The sequence below is a fragment of the Polypterus senegalus genome, chromosome 18 (assembly GCF_016835505.1).
Source record: "Polypterus senegalus isolate Bchr_013 chromosome 18, ASM1683550v1, whole genome shotgun sequence".
Classification (NCBI taxonomy): domain Eukaryota; kingdom Metazoa; phylum Chordata; class Cladistia; order Polypteriformes; family Polypteridae; genus Polypterus; species Polypterus senegalus.
The window spans coordinates 3,916,279-3,940,362 of NC_053171.1; positions in this window are offsets into that span (position 1 = coordinate 3,916,279).

Sequence of the window (24,084 nt, forward strand, 5' to 3'; positions counted from 1 at the left end):
CTCTCAGAAATTTTGTTAGTAAAGTCATGGCCTACTTTTCTGTCAGTATCGTGGACTATCTTACAGACAGACCTCAGTATGTGCGTCTCGGGAACTGCAGGTCTGACATTGTGGTCAGCAGCACAGGAGGGCCACAGGGGACTGGACTTTCTCAGGTCCTGTTCAGCCAACATACATCAGACTTCGTATACAACTCGGAGTCCTGCCACGTGCAAAAGTTCACTGACGACACTGCAATGGTGGGCTACATCAGGAGTGGGCAGGAGGAGGAGTATAGGAACCTAATCAAGGACTTTGTTAAATGGTGCGACTCAAACCACCTACAACTGAACACCAGCAAAACCAAGGAGCTGGTGGTGGATTTTAGGAGGACCAGGCCCCTCATGGACCCCATGATCATCAGAGGTGACTGTGCAGAGGGTGCAGACCTATAAATACCTGGGAGTGCAGCTGGATGATAAACTGGACTGGACTGCCAATACTGATGATCTGTGTAAGAGAGGACAGAGCCGACTATACTGACTTAGAAGCCTGGCGTCCTTCAACATCTGCAATAAGATGCTGCAGATGTTCTATCAGATGGTTGTGGTGAGCGCCCTCTTCTACGCTGTGGTGTGCTGGGGAGGCAGCATAAAGAAGAGGGACACCTCACGCCTGGACGAACTGGAGAGGATGGCAGGCTCTATTATAGGCACGGAGCTGGACAGTTTGACATCTGTGACAGAGCGACGGACGCTGAGCAGACTCCTGTCAATCATGGAGAATCCACTGCATCCACTGAACAGGATCATCTCCAGACAGAGGAGCAGCTTCAGTGACAGCCTGCTGTCACCGTCCTGCTCCACTGACAGACTGAGGAGACCCCACATTTATATAGTGCCTTTCATATCTATCTATCTATCTATCTATCTATCTATCAATAACTGCTGTTCTAGGAGCTGCTCCTCCATGCTCCCTGTTTTTTAACTGCCTTTCTCCAGTGTCTCTTGATGAATTAAGTTTTGCTTATTAGGAAAACCACACCACCTTCTAGTAGTTTACAGGGGGATTCAAAAAGATTCATCCGATTTCACTTGTAAATCATTACAGAACAATGCAGTGTCCCACAAGAGTGACAATTCCATCTCTGACCAGCGGGTGGCGAAGTGCACTGACTATTTCTCTCAATCTTCTGCAGACCATTCAAGGGAAATTGTCTAGGGTTCCGTCGCCCTTAGATGACGTCATTTCCTGTCCTGATGACGGCACTTCTGCTTCCAGTGCCCATGATGATGTCACGTCTGCCGCCTGTGATGACATCACTTCCTTTCCAGACCTTTATGGCCGCCATCTTTACCACATGTCATGAGTTCTGTTTTGAACTTTGAACCAGACGCACCTCCTCCAAAAATTAACCAGGCCATAATACACGGGTGGCTGCCCCAAACCTTTTTTATGTCTCCTGTCCATTCTTGTGACAGCAGTAAATTGTGAATGGTTTAGGGTTTAGTCAAATTCATCCGGTACTCGACTGAGCCTGCCGGGTGTCACTGCACTCAGCTCGGCTCTTTCAATGCGATTTCAGAGATCAGCCAGTGTTGTTGTTGGTGGTGGTGGCACATAAACAGAATCCTTAACGTATCCTCATGATAAAAAAGTCACATGCCATGAGATGTGGTGATCTTTGGGGCCAGAGGTGGAGTGCCAAATCAGGGGGTTTGGCGATGAGGGAGCTCATTGTTGAGAAATGCTTGAACTTCCTGGTGCCAATGAGGTGGCGCTGCTGAAAAATGAAGTTATCAAATTCAGCATGTAATTGTGGGAAAAGCCAGACTCGGAACATTTGCAGACAGGAGTTTCCCATAATAGTGTTTTACCAAGAAGGACCGTAAACCTTTTCTCGGGATGTGGCACAGAAAACTGTCGCATGGTGGTTCTCTTCACCCCATATTCTCACATTGTGATGGTTCACCTTATCACTTAGAAGAAAAGTGGCTTCATCACTGAACACCAAGCATTGATGAAAATTGTCAAGTGCTGCATTCTCGAGCATAAAGGCACAAAATTCCACACGTTTTTCTTTATTTTTGCAAAAGTTGTAATCTGTATGGTTCCATCGCCAACCATTGCCTCAAGGCACGCCATCTGAGGGAGTGATGGTCCTAGTAGCCTTGCCTAGTTGCATTGGAAACTCGCTCAGATTTGTTAAACGTCTTCATCAGAAACACAACGTCGCCCTGAGCTCATCCCTTTACATAAAGAACCGTTTTCTTGGAACCGTTGGTACCAACGACGAATGCTCTGAGGTGCTGGAGGTTCACTGTCATACTGTTACCATCACGTTATGCAGTTATGATGGATTCACTCTTACTGAAGTGGAGAACGCAAAATGCTTTCTGTTCAGGGGTCGCCATCTCCATGGGAGCCATTGTAAAATAAAAGACTGGACCACCACGAAGGTGTGGGGCAGCCGCCCGTATACTTTCCATGGCTGCAAAAGGGCTTAAGTTAGAGTGTTTCAAGGTGCATAAGTTCAAGTCCAAAGTGGAACTGTCTTGGTAAGGATGATGGCGAGTTTATAAGGGGGCTCAAGGAAAGTGATGTCACCAGAGAGGGACAGGAAGTGACATCCTCGAGGTCGGGGGTACAGGCAGAATTTCCTGTGTCTGGTCTGTCGAGAGAAAAGAGGGAGAGATTCAGTACAATCCGCCACCACCTGGCCTGGCGTGGAATTGTCATTTTCTGTCCCCTTTGACTGACTCCTAAACACACACCTGTGTGACTCCATCTTCAAACTCCATCATCCCCTCCTTCAATTGGTATGTGACTGGCGCCTCACGGTTGTAAAGATATGAATCTTTTTGACTCACCCTGTACTTTAGATGTTTTACCAACAGCTTTGTCTTTGAAAGTTCTTCACTCTATTGGTCCCAGCCTGGTGTGGGTAAGGAGATGCTCTTCACAGTCTGGCTATACACTCACCTAAAGGATTATTAGGACCACCATACTAATACGGTGTTTGACCCCCTTTCGCCTTCAGAACTGCCTTAATTCTACGTGGCATTGATTCAACAAGGTGCTGAAAGCATTCTTTAGAAATGTTGGCCCATATTGATAGGATAGCATCTTGCAGTTGATGGAGATTTGTGGGATGCACATCCAGGGCACGAAGCTCCCGTTCCACCACATCCCAAAGATGCTCTATTGGGTTGAGGTCTGGTGACTGTGGGGGCCATTTTAGTACAGTGAACTCATTGTCATGTTCAAGAAACCAATTTGAAATGATTCGAGCTTTGTGACATGGTGCATTATCCTGCTGGAAGTAGCCATCAGAGGATGGGTACATGGTGGTCAAGAAGGGATGGACATGGTCAGAAACAATGCTCAGGCAGCCGATGCCCAATTGGCACTAAGGGGCCTAAAGTGTGCCAAGAAAACATCCCCCACACCATTACACCACCACCACCACCAGCCTGCACAGTGGTAACAAGGCATGATGGATCCATGTTCTCATTCTGTTTACACCAAATTCTGACTCTACCATTTGAATGTTTCAAAAGAAATCGAGACTCATCAGACCAGGCGACATTTTTCTAGTCTTCAACTGTCCAATTTTGGTCAGCTCGTGCAAATTGTAGCCTCTTTTTCCTATTTGTAGTGGAGATGAGTGGTACCCGGTGGGGTCTTCTGCTGTTGTAGTCCATCCGCCTCAAGGTTGTGCGTGTTGTGGCTTCACAAATGCTTTGCTGCATACCTCGGTTGGTTATTTCAGTCAAAGTTGCTCTTCTATCAGCTTGAATCAGTCGGCCCATTCATTCTCCTCTGACCTCTAGCATCAACAAGGCATTTTCACCCACAGGTCTGCCGCATGCTGGATGTTTTTCCCTTATCACGCCATTCTTTGTAAACCCTAGAAATGGTTGTGCGTGAAAATCCCAGTAACTGAGCAGATTGTGAATACTCAGACCGGCCCGTCTGGCACCAACAACCATGCCACGCTCCAAATTGCTTCAATCACCTTTCTTTGCCATTCTGACATTCAGTTTGGAGTTCAGGAGATTGTCTTGACCAGGACCACACCCCTAAATGCATTGAAGCAACTGCCATGTGATTGGTTGATTAGATCATTGCATTAATGAGAAATTGAACAGGTGTTCCTAGTAATCCCGTAGGTGAGTGTATTTCCAGCTATTTTAAATGCCCTGTTGTTCATCCTTTACTCAAAAAGCCAAATCTTGATCCTTCCGTTCCTAAATATTGCTGGCCCATTTCTAAACTCCCATTTCTGTCAGAAATCTTAGAAAAGGTTGTTGAGCATCAGTGGCTTGTTGGACCCCGTTCCAGTCTGGCTGTTTGAAAGCACAGCAGCCGCTCTTCTTAAAGTGTCCAGCGATTTATTAATGGCTACAGACGCAGACGAGTGTCCTGTGTTAGGAGATTAGATTACATTAGATTAGATTTAACTTTATTGTCATTGTACAGGTACAGCAAAATGCAGTGTTGCATCTCACCAGAATGTGCAAATAGTACAGGGAGACTCACTCGAAAGAGGCCCCGAATATTGTGTTGTGACTCCCGTTAGGATGAAGCAATCTGAACCAAAACAATCCGCTCTCTACCTTGACGTATGTCTAATCGATTGCATGACATGCAAGACTGGAAGTGGTTTCCGTTTCCTGCCAGACACATTTCACAATAAATACGGCGGTAAGGCCATAAATAGCCATATCGCTCATGTATGACGAGCGTGTTTTTCACTTTCGCTGGCACGCTGCACCACAAACGCTCCTTCAAAGTTACACCTCAGGCCGTGCTGGAAGATCTGCTCATTGAGATCTCCTTTCAGCCCTTCGTGCCACACTAAAGACACGTGGAGATCGCGCACTAACTGCTCCAAGGTAACAGAACAGTCTTCCACCGCCGTTGAGATCAGCACGATGTACTGAGCTGTTTAAGTGTCAGCTGTTCAGGCAGGTCTTTGGGTGGCCTTGCTCTGTATTTTGGTTTTTGATATTTCATTTTAGTTTCTGTTTTTATGTTTTGATATTCTATGCTCTTTACGTTTTGATATTTCATTTTCTTTAATGTTTCATTATTCTGTACCTTGTGACTTTTGACTGTGACAGACACTCTATTAATAAACTTTCACTTACTCTAACGTGACAAGCTTTGCACGGCTGGATTTGGGGATTTTTCTGCTCTTTCTTCTCTGCAGAGATCTGTCAGGTTGGATGGAGACCATCAGTGCACGGCTGTTTTCAGGTTTCTCCAGAGATATTCAGTTTGGTTCAAGTCCAAGCTGTGGCTGGGGCACTCAGTGACATTCCCAGAGTTGTCCTTAAGCCCCTCTTGTGTTGTCTTTGCTTTGGCCAGTTGGAAGGTGAACACTGAACCCAGCCTGAGGTCCTCAGTTTTCATTAAAGATGTCTCTGGACTTTGCTCCATTCAGCTTCCCCTCAACCCTGCCTGGTCTCCCAGTCCCTGATGCTCCCACCACTATGCTTCACTGTTGGAATGGTGATGCACAGGTGACGTGTAGGGCCCGGTTTCCTCCAGACATGCCACTTTGAATTGAGAACAAGGAGTTCAGTCTTGGTGTCCTCCATCAGGTCAGATGGAAACTGTCACGAGTTCAGCTATTTTCAGGCCTCTCCAGAGACGTTTGATTGTGTTCAAGTCTGACTGGGCTGGGATTGTCCCTAAGCCATTCCTCTCTTCTCTTTCCTTTGTGAACCTTCAGCCCAGTCTGTGAGGTCCAGAGCATTCTGGGCAGGTTTCTATCATGGATGTCAATGTACAGTACTGTGCTCCATTCAGCTTCCCCTTGATTCTGACTCCCAGATCCTGAAGATGCCACCACCATGCTTCATTGTTGGAATGACACTGCACAGGTGATGAGTGGTGTCTGGTTTCCTCCAGACATGATGCTAATCTTATATCAGACTGGAGTTTCTTCTTCTTCACAGTCCTTTAGGTGACTTTTTTGTAAATTTCAAGTGGGCTTTCATGTATCTTTTATAAAGGTGAGGCTTCCGTCCAGCTACTCTTCCATGCATTCCCGATTAGTGGGGTGCTGCAGTGGTGGTGGTCCTTCTTGAAGTTTCTTGCATCTTCACGAAGCTTCTCAGAAGCTTAACCGGAGTGACCATCAGGTTCTTGGTCACCTCTCTTCCCAAGGTTTCTCTTTTCTCCTCCAACTGCTCAATTTGGCTGGGTGACCAACTCTAGGGAGAGTGGTGGTTGTTCCAGACTTACTCCTTTTAACAACTATGGAGGCCATGGAACTCTTCAACACTTCATCCTTCCCCAGATCTGCACCTTGGCCCAATCCTGTCTCTGAGCTCTTCAGGCATCTCCTTTGACCTCACGGCTTGGTTTTTATCTCACCTGGTGGATCTTTTATAGACAGCTGGGTGCTTTTCCCAATCAGTCCAATCCAATGAACTGACCACACGTGGATTCCAGACATCTCACCAATAATCAATAGAATGAGTTGGAGCAGAGTCAGATTTCAAAGGGTCTGAATACTTGTGTCAGTGGGATATTTCTGCCTTTTTATGTTTAATAAATTTATAAAAACACAAGGTGTTGGGGTACTAAGTGTTACTTGACGTGACATAAAAACTGAACGTAACCAAGGTCAGCAAAAGGCTGCAACATCATACAAAGTGAAGAAAGTGAAGGGTCTGAAGACCCTCTGAGTCCTCTGAATTTTACTGTAATTAAAATGACACACGACGTGTTGATTTTTAGGGGAGAACGCTGTCCCTTATTTTGTCACTTCCTGACTTTTACAGTTTTCCATGCGATACCGTAAAACTTTTGATTTCGCAAACATTACCTGCACAATTTTCAAACTCATATCAATCATATAGAAAACAATTTTTGGTCTTACCCTAAATAAATAAACACCGTAAACTGTTAGGAAACAGAAAGTGTCATAACGACCACCCTGGGTGCCATCAGTCTCTGCGTCCCCATCATCCCACGGGACACATTAGGCCCGACAGCGGACGTTTTGTTTTTTTTTGCTGTAAATGTTAAGAGTGACAGAGCAGTGAAAAATGGTCATTTGGGATTAAATACGCAAACATTACAATAGATTACTGGGATTCTTTCAGTCAGGTCTGTTTTAATTTATTGCAATGGCTGTCTTTTCCTTTACAGACAGGAGGTTTATAGACTTTGTGAAGTTTTCTGCATTTGTGGCATTTACTTATTTGGTTTATTAGAGTTCAGAAACTGTGTTGGAAACAATATAAATATGAATCCAAATGACTCCAGCAATAGAGCCAAAGTTATTAGCCTTTAAATTTATGGAAGTCGAGAAGAAAGGGACACAACCTGCTATGAATTAGAAACATTTTGACGAGAACGGGCCATTCAGCCCAGCAAAGCTCACCAGTCCTACTCAACTAATGTCTCCCAAAGAACATTAAGTCGAGTTGTGAAGGTCCCTAACGTTCTCCACACTACTTGGTCATTTATCCGAGGGTCTCTGGTTTTTGTGTGACATTTAGCCTTCACACGTTTCCAACTGCCTCTATTACTAGAGATTTAGCCCTCTTTGGACCTCCGTCAGAGAACAAAAAAATGACACCTTGTAACAATCGCCCGATACGGGACACGATTATTATACTTCACCACCCGAGAGGGAAGTGGACGATATTTGGAGGATAAAATGGCATTAACATATTCGGTCCTCGGCCCATCTTCTCCCCTATACATGCCCCTAAATAACAGGCAAAAATCAGAAGGAAGTTGGACTGGTTAAGTATATTGTCATCCAATGAATACATTCACTTGACGGTGCCCGACTGCTCATTTGTGAACCCGTTTCCCAAGATGCCCTCCCCAGCAGGCAAATCGTAATCCCCGGTTTGAAACAGACATAAAGAAAAAAAAAAGATCTCAGCCAAAAAAAAAAAAAAAAGAAAGATGTAACGTAGGCCTTGAACACGGAGAAGAAACCTGCAGGACAGTTCCTACTGTAGGATGGAGTGAAAAGAAACACGGTCCTTCCTGGCTGGCTATCCCGAAGAAACATAATCACGGGTCCGACTCGCCAAATGGGAGCACCCAGAGCACACCAGCCCTTGGCCTATTCGCACTGATTCAAGTTCGGTGTGGCCATCCACGTCCCGGGGTGAAGTCTGATCCTGAAGATTCTTTTAAGTGTAGATAGTCGCCTCCTTGCCTTCTGACTTTTCCTTTTTTTTTCTCCTCGATCCGCTATTCCCTTCAAAAAGAAACGTTTCCCACCGAAACATCCTTTCCCAGCTTAGTTGTTATAGCAACATGCCGACGGCAACTGGCAGCTGGAATACTTACCGGGCGGGGTCCTCCCAGCACTTGGTCATTCATAAAGCGCCTGAAGGGATATTCCTTAGACCCCCTCCAGTGACGGCCAACCCGCCTGACAAGTTATGTAGCCTTGCTACAACCTTTCTATTACAGCTGAGAATATTTAGACTTTTAAGACTTAAATTAAAGCACACCGTTTAATATTTTCAATATCTGATGCAGCCCTTCTTATTCAATATGTATTTTTACCTCATGAAGTAAACATTTTGTATGAAAGGGCTCAGAAATGAACACAAATGCAGACCAGATCTTTGCCAGGTCTGGACCCAAAAGTAGGTCTCACCACAGGGAGTCTGGCCCCAAACTTTTTACCTGCTACAGGCTCACAAATGTGACAAGTTAGAAGTCTCAAAAAGAAAACCATTAAGGATGAGAGGGGAATGGTGAACCTCTGGTCTAAAGGCAAACCAACACTAAAGTTTGTTTATAATTTAAGATATTTATCAATTATATAATTAAAAAGAGTCAAAAAACAGAAAGGCAAGGAAAGTGAGTAAGCAAAAAAGGGTTTGGGGTCAGGGCCGTGCTGCCTGTGGTGAGGCCTACTTTGCATTCAGACCTGCTGGAGTACTGGACTGTTTTTTGTGTTCATTTTTTTAATGTCTAAAATGCAAACCAATGCAGATGCAGCCAGTCCACAAACCAAACTGTCAACCATAAAACTGGTGTTGAAGATCATGAGAAACAGAGAAGACAAAACTTGCAAGAAGAAGTCAATGACAAACTCCGCCAGAAAGTGGGTGGTCCTCCAGGCGGAAACATCACGGCGGTCCCGCCCCCAAAACTCTCACCTAATGAAACACAAAATGAACATATTACATAATAAGTTATTAAGAAATGAAACAATATTTAAAACACAGCCTGAGTTGCTTCAAAAGCTTGCATATTGTAATCTTTTGAGTTACCCAATAAAAGGTGACATTTTGCTTGACTTCTCAACACAGCCTACAAAAAGACATGATTAATAACATAGTACTCAAGGTAATAATTAACAAAAAAATTCAAATCAGAAGAAAATGTGCTTGAGATATTGAGCAAACGCCCCTGACTAGACCATAATAGACATCATGAGGTAAGTGAGGGTTAGGGTTTGGTAATGGCCAGATTTTTATAAAGGATGATGGCTATTTTATTGAGCAGAACTTGTCTTTTTCACCAAATGGAAATCGTGGTGCTATTGGTCTTGGTTCAGTCTCCCACCATCCTGAAAAAAAAATGAAAAGACAAATGAAGATCTAAAAAAGTCCCGTCTTGTCCAGGACCCATCGACTATGTGGGCCCAACTACAGTGGCAGTTGGCTGCTCTCGGTTTTAGGCGTTTTCACACTTTTAATCAGGAGACAACTTGCGACTTTGACTCAGTCTCCGGTTAGCTCAGTTGTGTTTCATGCTGCAAACTTTCAAGCAAAGCAGAAGTAACAATAAACGACTTGTGGTTGTGTTGTGGACTTCATTCATTGGGTAGAAACAGCTGAATGAGGATTTCGACAAATGGCTTGTGCTTGTGAGCTGCGACATTTGCAAGGATCGTGTGGTTTGTTTACCTAGCACAGCCTGTGAGTGAACTTCTTTTATCTGATATCTAGAAAAATGAGAAAAACACGTTTTAAAAGGAATCACCAAGCATGGTACAACTGGGACACATTTCATCTGAGCAACTTTCTGGCAAGCCTTGCTGAGGGCATACAGTCCAGATCGCGATCCAGAGATCATCAGTAATCTATCTAGAGTCCATGGAGTCCAATGGTGCTTCTCTTACTTTTCCAGATGGTTTCTAGAACCCGTTTCTTCCTTAGCCATTTCCTTGTGAAGTCCATTGTCCTTTTCTTAGCCATTCTTTGAGGTCATCAATCCATCTCCTTGCTGCTCTTCCTACTCACTGCTTTCGGTTTGTTTTTGGAAGATTTCATTTAGACAGTCGACATATATATAAATATATATATATGATAGTTATAATTTGATACTAACCCTCACCTCTTCTGTTTCTCTTCTCGGCACTCAAATGTGGCACTTGGTGCCACTGCTCACCTGCCAAGTTGTTGTGCCTGCCTAAGGTAAAGTCATCCCTGATGGAGGATCACAGGAATCGTGGAGTAGAGGGGGTCCTTTCACCTGATTGGCTGGCCCAGCGCTGACTCGGCTGTGGATTGGCCAAATGGGGGAGGCAGCTTGATGGCTGAGGTCTCCAGGACTCTAAACAAATCCAAATCAAATTATGGGATGTCATCCACTGTACTTCTAAATTTTTTATTTTTATACTGTATTGAGCATTTGTTCTGTTCTGTGTATTGTATTGTATTGACCCCCCTTTTTTGACACCCACTGCACCCCCAACCTACCTGGACAGGGGGTCTCTCTCTGAACTGCCTTTCCTGAGGTTTCTTCTATTTTTTCTTGTCTTCTTAGAGAGTCGAGGCCGGGGGGCTGTCAACTGTTAAAGCCCATTGCGGCACACCTTGTGTGATTTTGAGCTACACAAAAATAAATCGTATTGTACTGTATATTGTATATCGGGTGAATTCAACTCCCCTGTGTCATGTTTTGTGTTTACTCTCCAATACACTGAATGTCGCCTCTTAAATCACACGTTTGCTGTTTTAGGCCTGTAAATATTTGTGAATAATGCTGACTTGGGAATGTTTGATTCACAATCACTACATATTTATGGCAGTCCATGTGCAGTCCATGTGCCTCCTGTGACCACTCACATTGACACACCTTTGTGTGTCGCTCTTGCAATGTAGGATTAGTGGGTTTGATTGTCACCTGCAAAGGGGATTCATTCCTCACTAACTCTGGATGTGGTCAGTGCGCTCTGCCCGATCACAACTACATTCACTCTTTTCTTTTTAACCCGGTCAACTGCCATCCAATCGGATTGTGTGGGTGAAAAAGTGCCTGAGGCTGAATGAAATGCCAGGATTACTTTGAGTGTCTTGCACTTGGGTGAGTTGTTTTACGCAAACTTGAAAATGCAAGTGTGAATTTACTACTATACAGACGACCCCTGAAATTCACAGGGGTGACATTTCTAGAGCACCCATGAATTGTGAAAAACCGTGAATTTTGGATGCGGTCAAAAATATGCTGTCAGGGATGCCGGGGCGACGACCCGGCTGGGACGCCATGAAGGACCGGAAGAGGGCGTGTGCCCACCTTGGACCACATGGGGGCTGCCACCCTGGTGCTTTTGGGGGCTACGGGTAGAGGTCTTGGAAGCCCATTCCTGTAGGGGCCCGTGGTCACCGCCAGGGGGCGCCCCGAGGCCTTGGAGACCCTGGACCTCAGCACTTCCACCACACCAGGAAGTGCTAGGGGGAAGAGAAGCAGGGACACCCGGAGTGCTTCCGGGAGTACAGCCGACGGTGGAAGATTGCCGGGAAGCACCTGGAGCACATCTGGGTGTGGATTAAAGGGGCCGCCTCCCTTCATTCGGGGCTGGAGTCGGGTGGAAGTAGGACAAAGCAGGAGAAGCACGAGTGGAGGCTGCCCGAAGAAAGGCATAGTGTGTGGCCAGGACTTTGGGGGTTTGTGTGCGCACTTTTGAACCTTGTAAATATTTGTAAATAAACGTGTGGTGGTGGAAAAACCGCATGAATGCCTGTCTGTGCCCGGGTTCCGTTCACAATGCCTAATGCCTATTTTTATAGTTTAAACCTTAAATATTTTCCCAAAACATTTTAATTTCATTTCAAACTCAGCTTAATACATTGCCCTAAAAATAGGAATGTAAATGTAAACCCGTATACTGAACAGTACGTACTGCTATGTCTCCCGCAGTGCTAGAATGTAAAGTACTGATGTTACCCCTCTATGTACTGGAATTCATGCAAGCGCATTTTCTTTGATATTTGCTGTCGTTTTTATTGGTATAAATAGGGTAAATACAAAATAATTCCATTTCATTTAATAAAAATACAGTAAAATGTACGGGTACTCACCAATAATGAATGATATTGATTGAAGAAGATGATGATGATAATGATGAATTAGCTGTGCAGTACGATAAAGGTATGTGATGAAGATAATGGCTGCATAGCAAAGCAGAGGATTTACAGCTCCTCGGGTGGCTACTGTGGCCTAACTTTTTAGTTTTAGGAGCAAATCCAGTAGTTCCAGTAGCCTTCTCCTGGAGTGTCTTAAACTTCTTCTGGTGCTTCAGTTCACTACGAAAAGCCTTAGAAGGTGCAGGGCGTTTGGGCGACATCTTAGGGCTTTAATAAAAACTCAATGAAAAACACAAGAACACTCAGGGAAACACTCGAGATAGCGACATGCGGTAAACTGTTATGATGCGGGAATGTTGGGCTGCATCTGCCGGAGGTGCGTCACAGGGCAGCAGCCAATCAGCAGCAAGGAGAAATGAATAACACTTCTCGGATTGGTTACTTTCACCATCCCAAGCCGCATTTTCCTCTACAGTTGCTTTGTGTTCTCTCTACAGTACAGCATTGCCTCTTGAGTGTGACGTCAAGCAATGCAGAATTTCACAACAGGCCGTCAGAATGTGTACGGGTGAAATGGACAACACCTTCATGATGTGTTCTTCAAAACATTAAATGAATAATGAATGAATATTGATAACCATCATTAATTGTATATCCTGTACAATACACTTCATCATTAAATACAATACAATACAATTTATTTTTTTGTGTAGCCCAAAATCACACAAGAAGTGCCGCAATGGGCTTTAACAGGCCCTGCCTCTTGACAGCCCCCCAGCCTCGACTCGCTAAGAAGACAAGGAAAAATGGAAGAAACCTCAGGAAAGGCAGCTCAAAGAGAGACCCCTTTACAGGTAGGTTGGGCGTGCAGTGGGTGTCAAAAAGAAAAGGGGGGTCAATACAATACAATACAATACACAGAACAGAACAAATCCTCAATATAGTATAAAAATAAAACATTTAGAAGTACGGAGCAGAATTTAACAGTAGATGATATCACATAATAGGGTTTGAATTTGTTTAGAGTCCTGGAGACCTCAGCCATCAGGCTGCCTCCCCCATTTGGCCATTTCACAGCTGAAACAGCGCTAATCCGATGATAGAACCCCTCTACCCCACGATTCCTGCGATCCTCCATCAGGGAATGACTTTACATTAGGCAGGCAAAACAAATTGGCAGGTGGGCCGTGGCACCGAGTGGCACATTTGAGTACCGAGAAGAGAAACAGAACAGGTGAGGGTCAGTATCGACTTATAACTATCATGTTACTTATGTTTAGTGCTAACGACTAACAACAGAGATGCAGTCTGTACAGTAATCAGCAGCTCTAGTCAGGGTGAGCTAAACTGAAGTAGTGAGATTTGAAAGCTGAGACTGAAGGGGCATCTCTTATAGTAGCAGGCAGACCAGTCCACAGTTTAGTGGGTCCTGTAACTAAAAGCTCGACCCTCCCACTGTTATTTTATTAATCCTTGGAATCCTAAGCAGACCGGCATCTTGAGATCTTAATGTGCGCTCAGGTTTGTAAGTCATGATAAGTCCAGACAAGTAAGCCGGACCTCGGCCATTTAATGCTTTATATGTTAAAAGGAGGATTTTGAAATCTGCCCTAAACTTAACCGGGAGCCAGTGTAAGGACTTGATGACTGGAGTTCTGTGTTCGTATTTTCTTGTTCTTGTAATAATTCTTGCAGCTTCATTTTGGATTAACTGGATGCTGAATAATGTATTTTGTAATGTGTTTATTCGTGCATTGAATGTCAATTTCCTGTTTCCCTGCACCGGCCTTTATTAAAGAATACGTAACAAAGGAAAAGGGTACGGTCAGAAGACTGGGAGGAGAAAAAAAAAAACACTAATTTACGCTGAAGAAAAAACAAAATCTGCAGGGGTACCAAGGCCAAAAAGACCACCCAGCTCCCACTGGACATTCTACCTAACATAAATGGTCGTAAATCAGTCTTCTTTGTTTTCAGGCTTCACGGAATAGGATTTGATGATGTTGTTAGTAAACCACGGCCTCCTCGTCTGAACCAATGCTGACTGTTCACTTACAGTTGTTTTGCTCCTCACAGATGGCGTGTTACGTCTACTTCAATGAATCAAAGAACAGGGTCAATCACCGCAGAGTTTAAAAGAACAAAAAGCTCCAACCAAACTGGGAGTTAAAATGTCTCTCACCAACAAGAAATGAGCACAGCGTAAATGAGTAATGTCCTGTGACCCTGCACTGGTTCACAAGATGAGAGCCTGGCTGAAACATCAGCACGGTGACTTCAAAAAAAAGAAAGAAAGAAAAAGCCGCTGGAATTTCCAAAGTCACTTTGAGCAGAGGAATGACAAAACAAAAGGTGAAGGCAGACTCCCAGGAAGAAGAGCCATCGTGTAATACCACCCATCCATCTCAAAGAAAGTTCACATTTCTACTAATTCTAATCCCGACCAAGTTTGTCAGTTATTATTTACAGCAAGTTAACATTTTGTTTGTTTTTTTTCTGAAAAGATCACACAGCATGTAACCGCAGTTAACAAGCGCGCAGAGAGGCGCGAGATGATTAATCCACAGCCATGAACGAGAGAGGAGGAGAGGAGAGGAGGTAACGGTAAGAAGGCCCACTGCAGTTGTGCTCTTGACCTTATTGTGATATTTCATGCGCCATTGTGATTCAGCTGCTGCTCTTAATTTATCCCTAAAACCAAATAAACACCAAGGAGATCTAAACTCTAAAAATTAAAAGGTTAACTTGAAGGAAACTATAGAGAGGGAGAGATGAGCATAGGGCGAAAATACAATACCAGGTAGACAGGATGAAAGCAGTCCAAAAATGGTCTGTCAGGCCCGTTTGCGTTACATCATGGATCGTCTCTTTTTCTACAGTCCCCTTCTTTCGTTCTCTTTCTATCTTCTTGTTGCTGTTTGACCGCTACCCCTAATTCCCAGCATTGGGGCCAGCATGTCAGTCAGCACTCTGAGGGATCTGCAAAAGTCTTCAGCCAGCTACAGCTATTCTTCATTTGCCGTGTCATTAATAAGCTTTTAGCTGCTCTGCTCTTCAGCCCCTTTCTCGTGCCCTTTTGATGAAAACTGTAAAGGTATTCGTCTCCGGCTCTTTAGGGGCCTTTTGTGATTTGCAGATTTTATGTGCCTCTCTGTAGACTTTTCACTTTGAATTTCTGGCTTATTTCTGGCTTGTGCCCATGTCGGTGTAAAGAAATGGCCCTAACTCATATTGTAAATGACATTCAACTGTAATTATATTGTGTTTGACACAATTGACCATTCTGTTTCATTACACAGGTCTGCTTTAGCTGATAATTACCAAACTGACGCCAACACGTAGAGAATTGTTCTGACTGGACATTTCCTCAAAAGTTAAATATGGTGTCCCGCAGGCTTCTGAGTTTTAATGTTTTCGCTTTACAGGCTTCCATTGGGAAGTCTCTTTAGAAAGCAACACCTTTGTTTTCACGTGTATGCTGACAATGACTAATTCTGTATTTCTTTAATTCTCCAATGCTGTCAGGGCGTCAACAGGAGGGGTTGACAGTGGTAACAACTGTAAACGGAGACAAAACCTGCTGCTATGTTTTAGTTGGACTCTCTTTGCTAGGATGAAAGTTAGCTTCACTGGTCTGACCGAGATTCCCCTACACTCGTGTGAGTAGCGAGGCACAAACAAAAAGGTATCGACATCTGGCGAGAGATCAAGGCGAATGCGTAAAGCAAAATACTCTGTGGACGACGTTTTCCACATCATCGCTGAATTGGACTCTGCATTGTTAGACTCTTTGATTTTGATACAAGTGATCGAAAATGAATGTGAGGTACCAGCATCAGCTGATCGTGGTGCTGAACAGGTTTGCGTAGCTGACGTGCCTACGGCAACATTCGCCTGGGTAGACCACCACTTACAGTGACGAGAAATACAAACCAGATTGTGACACACCGTGACCGCCTCTGCCACCCCCGCCCCGCGAAGACAGCCTGGCAACCAGCCTGCTGCACATTCCTGGCGAACTGGCGGCCACAGCGCACAGCAACAGATTCCTTATGTTGATTTCTGTGTGAAACCATTGCTTTGTGTTTTTTGGAGAAAATATTCAGCCCTCAAAGAGTTAATTACTTGCGTCGGTGAGTTAAAGCAGTGGATGGATGAATTCCCTCAGGATAAGAAAAAAAACAGAAATGTGACTTATTGGGGGAATCGTTTGAGCACAACAACACTGAGTAACATTTTAACCCAATTGGAATCACCATTCGTTTGACTAAATTGGCGTGCAATTTACCCTTAACAAGTTTCCAACTGGGAATTCCGCCGTCATTACCAGTTAGGACGTCATGATCGTCTCCCGTCTGCTCATGCGATTACAACACGGGTGAGTAATTTCAAAGAGAGGTTCAGCCTTAAGAGAGAAGTCCCCAGGTGCAGCTACTTCTCGTACCACCCGACAGTCAATGGCAGCTATTCTACGATCGTTTGGAAGGTGCGTCGTTTCACGCAACGGTGACACTGCATGGCAATTCAAGTGGTATCTTTGAAGCTAGCATTTCTAAACAAGTCTTTTCCATCTTAAAAATGTTGGAGAATTCATGTGTTTTCTAAATATGCAGGATACTGGGAAATTATTTCCTGCATATACTTCTAGTAGGATTGACTACTGCAATGCATTATTCACAGGCTGTTCAATCTATTGTTGTGCATCTTTCAATCATTTAAAATGTTGCTACAAGAATTATTACAAGAACAAGAAATCCTGACTACAGAACCTGCGTTCTTGAGTCCTTACATCAGCTCCCAGGTAAGCTTTGGGCTAATTTAAAAATCCCTTTTCAACAGATGAATGGCCGAGGGCCTGCTTACTTATTCATAATTTATCAATACTTACAAACCTGAGTGCACATTGAGATATCATGACACCAGCCTGCTTAACATTCCAAGGATGAATAAAATAACAGCAGGAGGCAAAGCTTTTAGTTAAAGGGCCCCGATGCTGTGGAAGGATCTGCCTGCTACTATAACTGGTGCCCCTTCAGTTTCAGCTTTTAAAGCAAGCTCAAGACTTGGGACTTTACTCCAGCATACCCTGACTAGAGCTGCTGATTAGCCGTGTCTACGGTATCCCCGATTTTTAGTCATCTGTACAGAAATACATGTATCACAATGTTCAGAAACTGTCCCTTTATTCTCTTTCTCTTCTCGATATATAGATGTGGCACTTGGTGTCACTGCTTTGCTGCCAGGCTGCTCTCCTGCAAATTGAAAAGTCACCTCTGATGTTGGGACCATTGGAATCATCAGATGGAACGAGTTGGAGTACCAGATGGGTCACCCCATAAAAATGGCTTTCCCAAAATCAACAAAAAAAAAAAAACATGCAATTATAGCAATTATAGGACTGTCCTCAGATGACGGAGCTTCCAGTTTTGGGCCTTTCTGACAGGAAGAGGCGGGTCCAGGTGGATGGATACCAGAAGTGATGTCAGAGGTGTTCTAGCTGTCAATCAAGTAGTCTACAGAGGGAGGGAAAGAGAAAGGCATTAGAACACAGCGCCGGTTCAACTGCAGTCCATAATACCTTCCAGTTGTCCTCTATGTGCACATATGTGACTATATATAAATAAATATAAATATATACACACACTACTGCTCCTAAGTTCTAGAACACCTCACTTTTTCCAGTTTTTCTTCATAATTTATATATTTATAAAGTTGTATCTATCTATTATATAGTGCCTTTCATGCCTCTCTGCTCTGATGCCTTCCTTTCCAATGTATCAGTGCACTGATGGAGCTTCATCCAGAGCACAGCCGAAATGTTCCTTTTTATTTCAGGAGTATTATTTGGGAAGCAGAAAAAAAAAATCAGGAAGACACAAAATTATAAAAGCTTTACTCCACTCATTTGTTAAGTGTATTTTTTTTTAAATGTAATGTTTTAAACTTTTATTCCAAGTGTAATTGCACAGAAGGCTACAATAATCAGTGCAAGTATTACAAAATATACAACATAACAAAGAAAAGAAAGCGCCATTTTAAATGAATGTTAGAAGTAATCTGCCAATGCACCGCTCAGATTCCATCCATTTTCAGAGCCATGTTTTGGTAATTAATTTGCTGTTAAGGAAGTGCAGTAGCATTACAGTGAGGCTTCATTTTTATTGCTGCCGTAGGTGGCCATTGTAAATGAGATTTTATATTGCGTGAAAAATGGAATTGTTGGTGTGAGGTGTTTTCAGTTGGAGACTTGTCTCGGTGCCAGAGCCCAGCGGTACGATTCCCTGCAGCCATTTATTTCTGTTTTGTCAGAGCTGTTTGTTCTGCTGTTAAAATGCATGGCTAGATAGTCACCTAGAGCTCCTGATGAATGGCTCGTATGTTACAGGGAAAGTGTCATAGCTAATGAAGGAAATTATAAAAGTCCTGATTTATGAATCCATTGGAAAACAACTGCAGCCATAAGCAGAATAATCAGCTGTCTTGTAATTTGGAAACCCACCCTAGTTAAAGGACTCATTTTCTCTAAATTTTGTGAAACTGAGGGCTTTTGAATTATCAGTGTTGAAGTTATACAACACACATAACAAACTGTGTGTTTTATATATATATATATATATATATATATATATATATATATATATATAAAAGTCAATGTGTGTATGTATGTATGTATGTATGTTCCAGCATCACATCTAAACAGCTCAAGCGATTTTCATGAAACTTGGTACACATGTGTCTCAATGGTCGACTAAAAATATCACAGGGTGAAATCAACCATAACCCTTCTGGGTAGGGTGAGGTGAGGGGGTGATCTTGTACTCTTGTATGCCTGTTATCGTCCAGTTGACACTCGGAACGACCACCAGAGGGCGAACTGGAGGTGACTGCCAGCATTCTTTATGTTTAAGCAGCGCCGCGCTCCAGCTGTTGCTTTTCAAACTAAATACAGTTGGCTGGTTCTGAGCATCAACTGGATGATAACATACATACAAGACTGCAAGACAAGCACATTAGTGAACCTTTATTGTTTGTTAATTTATTTTTATTTTTAAAGTTGTGTTCTTTTTAATTATGATTTTCTCAAACAATTGAAAAAAAACACTTTAATTTCCTCCCGGGTAACGCTGGGTATTTCAGCTAGTAGGCCTATATATATATGTTTGTGTGTGTGTGTAGTTTAAAATGCCTGCATATTTATATATTGTATATAATCGTTTGACCTGTAGGGGGTGTTACAGCAAACCAAACCCTGACTCAACTACAGCAACACAAGTCCCAGTTTATTAACATAAATACCTTTAAAAACAGGCTCCTTGTTAAACACACTGCATAATAAAGTCTTCTCTTTCTCTCTCTATGTCTCCCCCACTCCTTTCAGGTGGGCTCTGGCCATCCTTCACTCCCAACTCCAATTTGCTTTTCATAAGGCACCGCAGATCCTTTTATCTGAGACCCAGGAGTATATCCAGTGCCAGGGCACTGCCCACCGAAAGCACGTCCGGTTCCATTGAAAGTCCTATAAAGTTGGTGTTACTAACCCACTGGTTGCACTCACAGAACCCGACAAGGTTGGCTTTATGAAACAATTTCCCAGCATACCCTGTGAGTGTCTAAATGGGTACCAAAGAGCAGGGATACTGCCCTCTAGCATATTGGAGGAATGACTAGTTAGAGCAGATTTCCTCCTCCTGCCTCTCCATTATAGTGACCTCCCAGCTGGATAAGGATCTTTGGACCACCAAAGATGGGATCCCAGCCCACCCACTTGTACTTTGTCATCTCTTGCCCAAGATATGACGTTCTTCTTAATTCTCTAGTCAGTTGACCTCCCAGGCAGGCAAAGACCCACATCCCCTCCCCCACCCATGCATATATATGTACATAGACATAGATAGATATGAAAGGCACAATATAATAGATAGATTGATAGATAGATATGAAAGGCGCTATATGATAGATAGATAGATAGATAGATAGATAGATAGATTCAGAAAGCATCCAGATCCATTCATTTTATGCCCACTTTACTGTTTTGTCGATTTCATTTTTAATGAATGAATTTTCCACTTACAGTATGGCCATCAATCTACTCTCCATAATCCATAATGACAAAGTAAAAACACATTTTCTGAAAGATTTGTAAATTTATTAAAAATCAAAAGCTGAACTCTTTCATTTGTTGAAGTTTCGAGACCCCTTTGTTGTCAGAAGTTCCTCAATTTCCATTCTCTAAGACCCTCAGGGTGGTGACACATCTTGTGCAGGTGTTTGACTCAACAGGGACTTTAGAGTTTTAAGAGTTAAGGTCTCTTCACCCGTTCCCCCTCCAGTTGGTTTGTTCCAAAGACACAACATGTTGGTTGAAGTTCTTGCCTTCCACACTTAGCAACGGTGTGCCACAGGTGACGTGTTCTTGCTGATGGCTGTCTTGCACTGTGAACAGCAGAAGTAAGTAATGTAGACATGAGGCACCTATGGGGCTGCCTGAGTGACTCTTTCACTTTATCCTCATTTTTGGACACCCAATGGTTCTCTATACTTGCATTAAAAACTGATAGTAAAGTCAACCGCACCTCATGGAACAGGCAGAAATATTGGAACATTAGTGTGTTATCATGATATTTCCCTCTACCTACCCTTTACCTATGGGTAAGTGTATTCATTAGATTTGGTTGATCTACTGTCCCACCTTAAGATTAACACACACATACGTAGCTATACCCATACACACAGAACCTCAACAGTGCCCCATGAATGACACACACACAGCCGGTTAATCTCTAGAACTTTAAACCAGAAAAGTGCCTTAGGAATAACAGCCTGTCACTCTCTCAGCACTTCAAGAGACTTACTTATTGTCAGCACTAACAACTTACAAAGTTTTAATGATATCTCAGACTTAAATATTATGTTTGGTCTCCAATAATACATTTAAACATACAAACACACACATCCTTGGCTATAGGCCATTTATCAGCCAAGAATGCCTTACTTGACATCCTGTTCCCTACTATTGGGTGGAGCTCTCACCCTCAGCCTTAAAAAACCTCGCAGCACAAAATGTATGGCAAACCTCCAGCTGCATTTGGCGCTCAAAGAACTCTACCTTATTACTTCAATCACTCTTGACATGAAGACAAAGCATAGAAAGTTAAAAGCAGTGTGGTATTTATTACATGAATAATAATAATACCAGTGGAACAAAGAATAATAGAAAATAGGACTGATAGTAAAGTCAGTGGATATATATATAGACTTTGGAAAAGGCTTACGAAAAAGTAAAGATGACAAGGCGGCTTGAGATCATAGCACTCGTAGTTGTTTATGAGATGCTTTTCTAATGATCAGTTGGAAACAGCCACACATTGCCGGCACCCTCTTCTGACATCGCTCTGTTCCCTTCTCCTGACGTCTTCGTTCCTTCTTCTTCACCCCTCCTATATCACTCTTCAGAGGAGGCATATTTATTATAAAATTCCACCCAGGGGTTTTGCAAGATGTGATCGTTAGATATTCTGATTGGCTAGCTGTCGATATGATGAAGGAATTCACTGTCTGTTTTCCCAAACAATCAAACTTTTTTGATGTTACCTGAGGTATCGGCATGACTTCCTTTCCCAGGCTTTAAAATAATTTAGCTACTTGTTGTCCCAGATGCCCAGGTTACAAACTAATCGATAGCCTTTGGCACCAGCATGTCTTCCTTTCTTTGTTGGAACAGCTGTTTTTAAAGAGGATATCCTTTGATTTGACCTGAATGTAGTTCATCTGTTGTCTTGAGCAAAATAAAATTAAATTACAGAACACAATTTACAGATTTTTTACCCCACAACAATTAGAAATTCGGAAAAAATATAGACGAGGACAAGCCATTCAGCCCAACAAAGCTCACCACTCCTATCCACTTAATTCTTTGAAAATACCATCAAGTTGAGTTTTGAAGGACCTTAAAGTCCTACCATCTGCCCCACTACTTGGTCACTCATTTCAAGAGTCTGTGGTTCTCTATGTGAAGATAAACCTCCTAATGCTTGTGTGATATTTACCCTTCACAAACTTCCAGCTGTGTCCCCATGTTCTTGATGAGCCCATTTTAAAATAACAGTCTCGATCCAGTGGACTAATTTCCTCCACAGTTTTAACCCTTGAACTGCCAGGACCGGCTATAGTCAGTTCCCAATGCAATTTGCCAGCATGCAGGAGCTGAGTATATTCGAGAAAGTACATTCGTTGAACACTGCAACAGGCTAGAGTCGGTTTCCAGTGCAATTGGGAAGCACGCTGGAGCCGAGTATATTCGAAGACATGCATTCAGCGATGTACATTCATTGAACTCCACAACCGGCTAAAGTTGTTTCCCAATGCAATCTGTCAACACGCTGGAGACTATTCGGAGTAGATGGAGTATATTCGGCGACATATTTTAATTGAGAGCTGCAACCATCTATAGCTGCTTCACAGAGCAAGGCGCTATATACGTTGACATTCTGTGAGCCTTCTTAATGGCTTCTGAACTCTGTCGGGAAGTCGATAGCTTAGAGTCCACTACGACTCCTAAATTCTTCTCATAAGGTGGACTTCCGATTTTCAGACCTACCATTGTGAATTCAAACCTCACATTTTTACTTCTACGTGTAACTCTTTACATTTACTGACATGTAGTGAGAAGTCAAGCAAAATTATCCATTTCATTGGCTAACTACAAATATTACAAAATGCAAGTTTTCAAAGCAACTCGGGGCCCTTCTTCAGGCGAGATGTTAGTGTTAGGGTTACATTTTGCCTTAAGAAGGGGGCCTGAGTGGCCTCAAAAGTTTGCATCTTGTAATCTTTTTAGTTAGCCAAAAAAAGGAAGGAATTATTAAGGATAAGATTGAGCAACACCTGGCAAGGACATGAGTAATTCTGAACAGTCTGCATGGGTTCAGAAGAGGGAGGTCGTGTTTTACTAACATGCTGGAATTCAATGAGGAGACAACAAAAGGATACGACCAAAGTGGAGTTTATGATGTCACTGATGTGGACTTTCAGAAAGCATTTGATGAGGTGCCACATGAGAGGGTGGGCATCAAACTAAAAGAAGTGGCAGTTCAGAATGATGTTTTTAGATGGGTGCAGAATTGGCTCAGACACAGGAAGCAGAGGATGATGATGTGAGGAACCTCATCAGAACTTGGTGATATTAAGAGTGGTGACCAGAAGGGGGCAGTGCTAGGGTCGCTGAAATTTTTAATATCTATAAATGATTTAGATAGGAATATAAGGAACAAGCTGGTGAAGTTTGCAGATGATACCAAGATAGGTGGATTAGCAGATAATTTGGAATCAGTTATATCATCACAGAAGGACTTGGATACCAGACAGGGTAGGACAGATTTATGGTAGGTGAAATGTAATGTCAGTAAATGTAAAGAATTATACATAGGAAGTAAAAATGTGAGGTTTGAATACACAATGGGTGGTCGGAAAATCAAGAGTCCACCTTATGAGAAGGATTTAGGAGTCACAGTGGACTCTTAAGATATCGACCTCCAGACAGTGTTCAGAAGCCATTAAGAAGGCTAACAGACTATCAGGTTATATAGCGCCTTGATGTGTGCAGTACAAGTCACAGGAGGTTCTGCTCCACCATTATAATGCACTGGTGAGGCCTCATCTGGAGTTCTGTGTGCAGTTTGGGTCTCCAGCCTACAAAAAGAACTTAGCAGCACAAGAGAAGGTCCAGAGAAGAGCGACGAGGCTGATTCAGGGCTACAAGGGATGAGTGATGAGTGAAGATTAAAAGAGCTGAGCC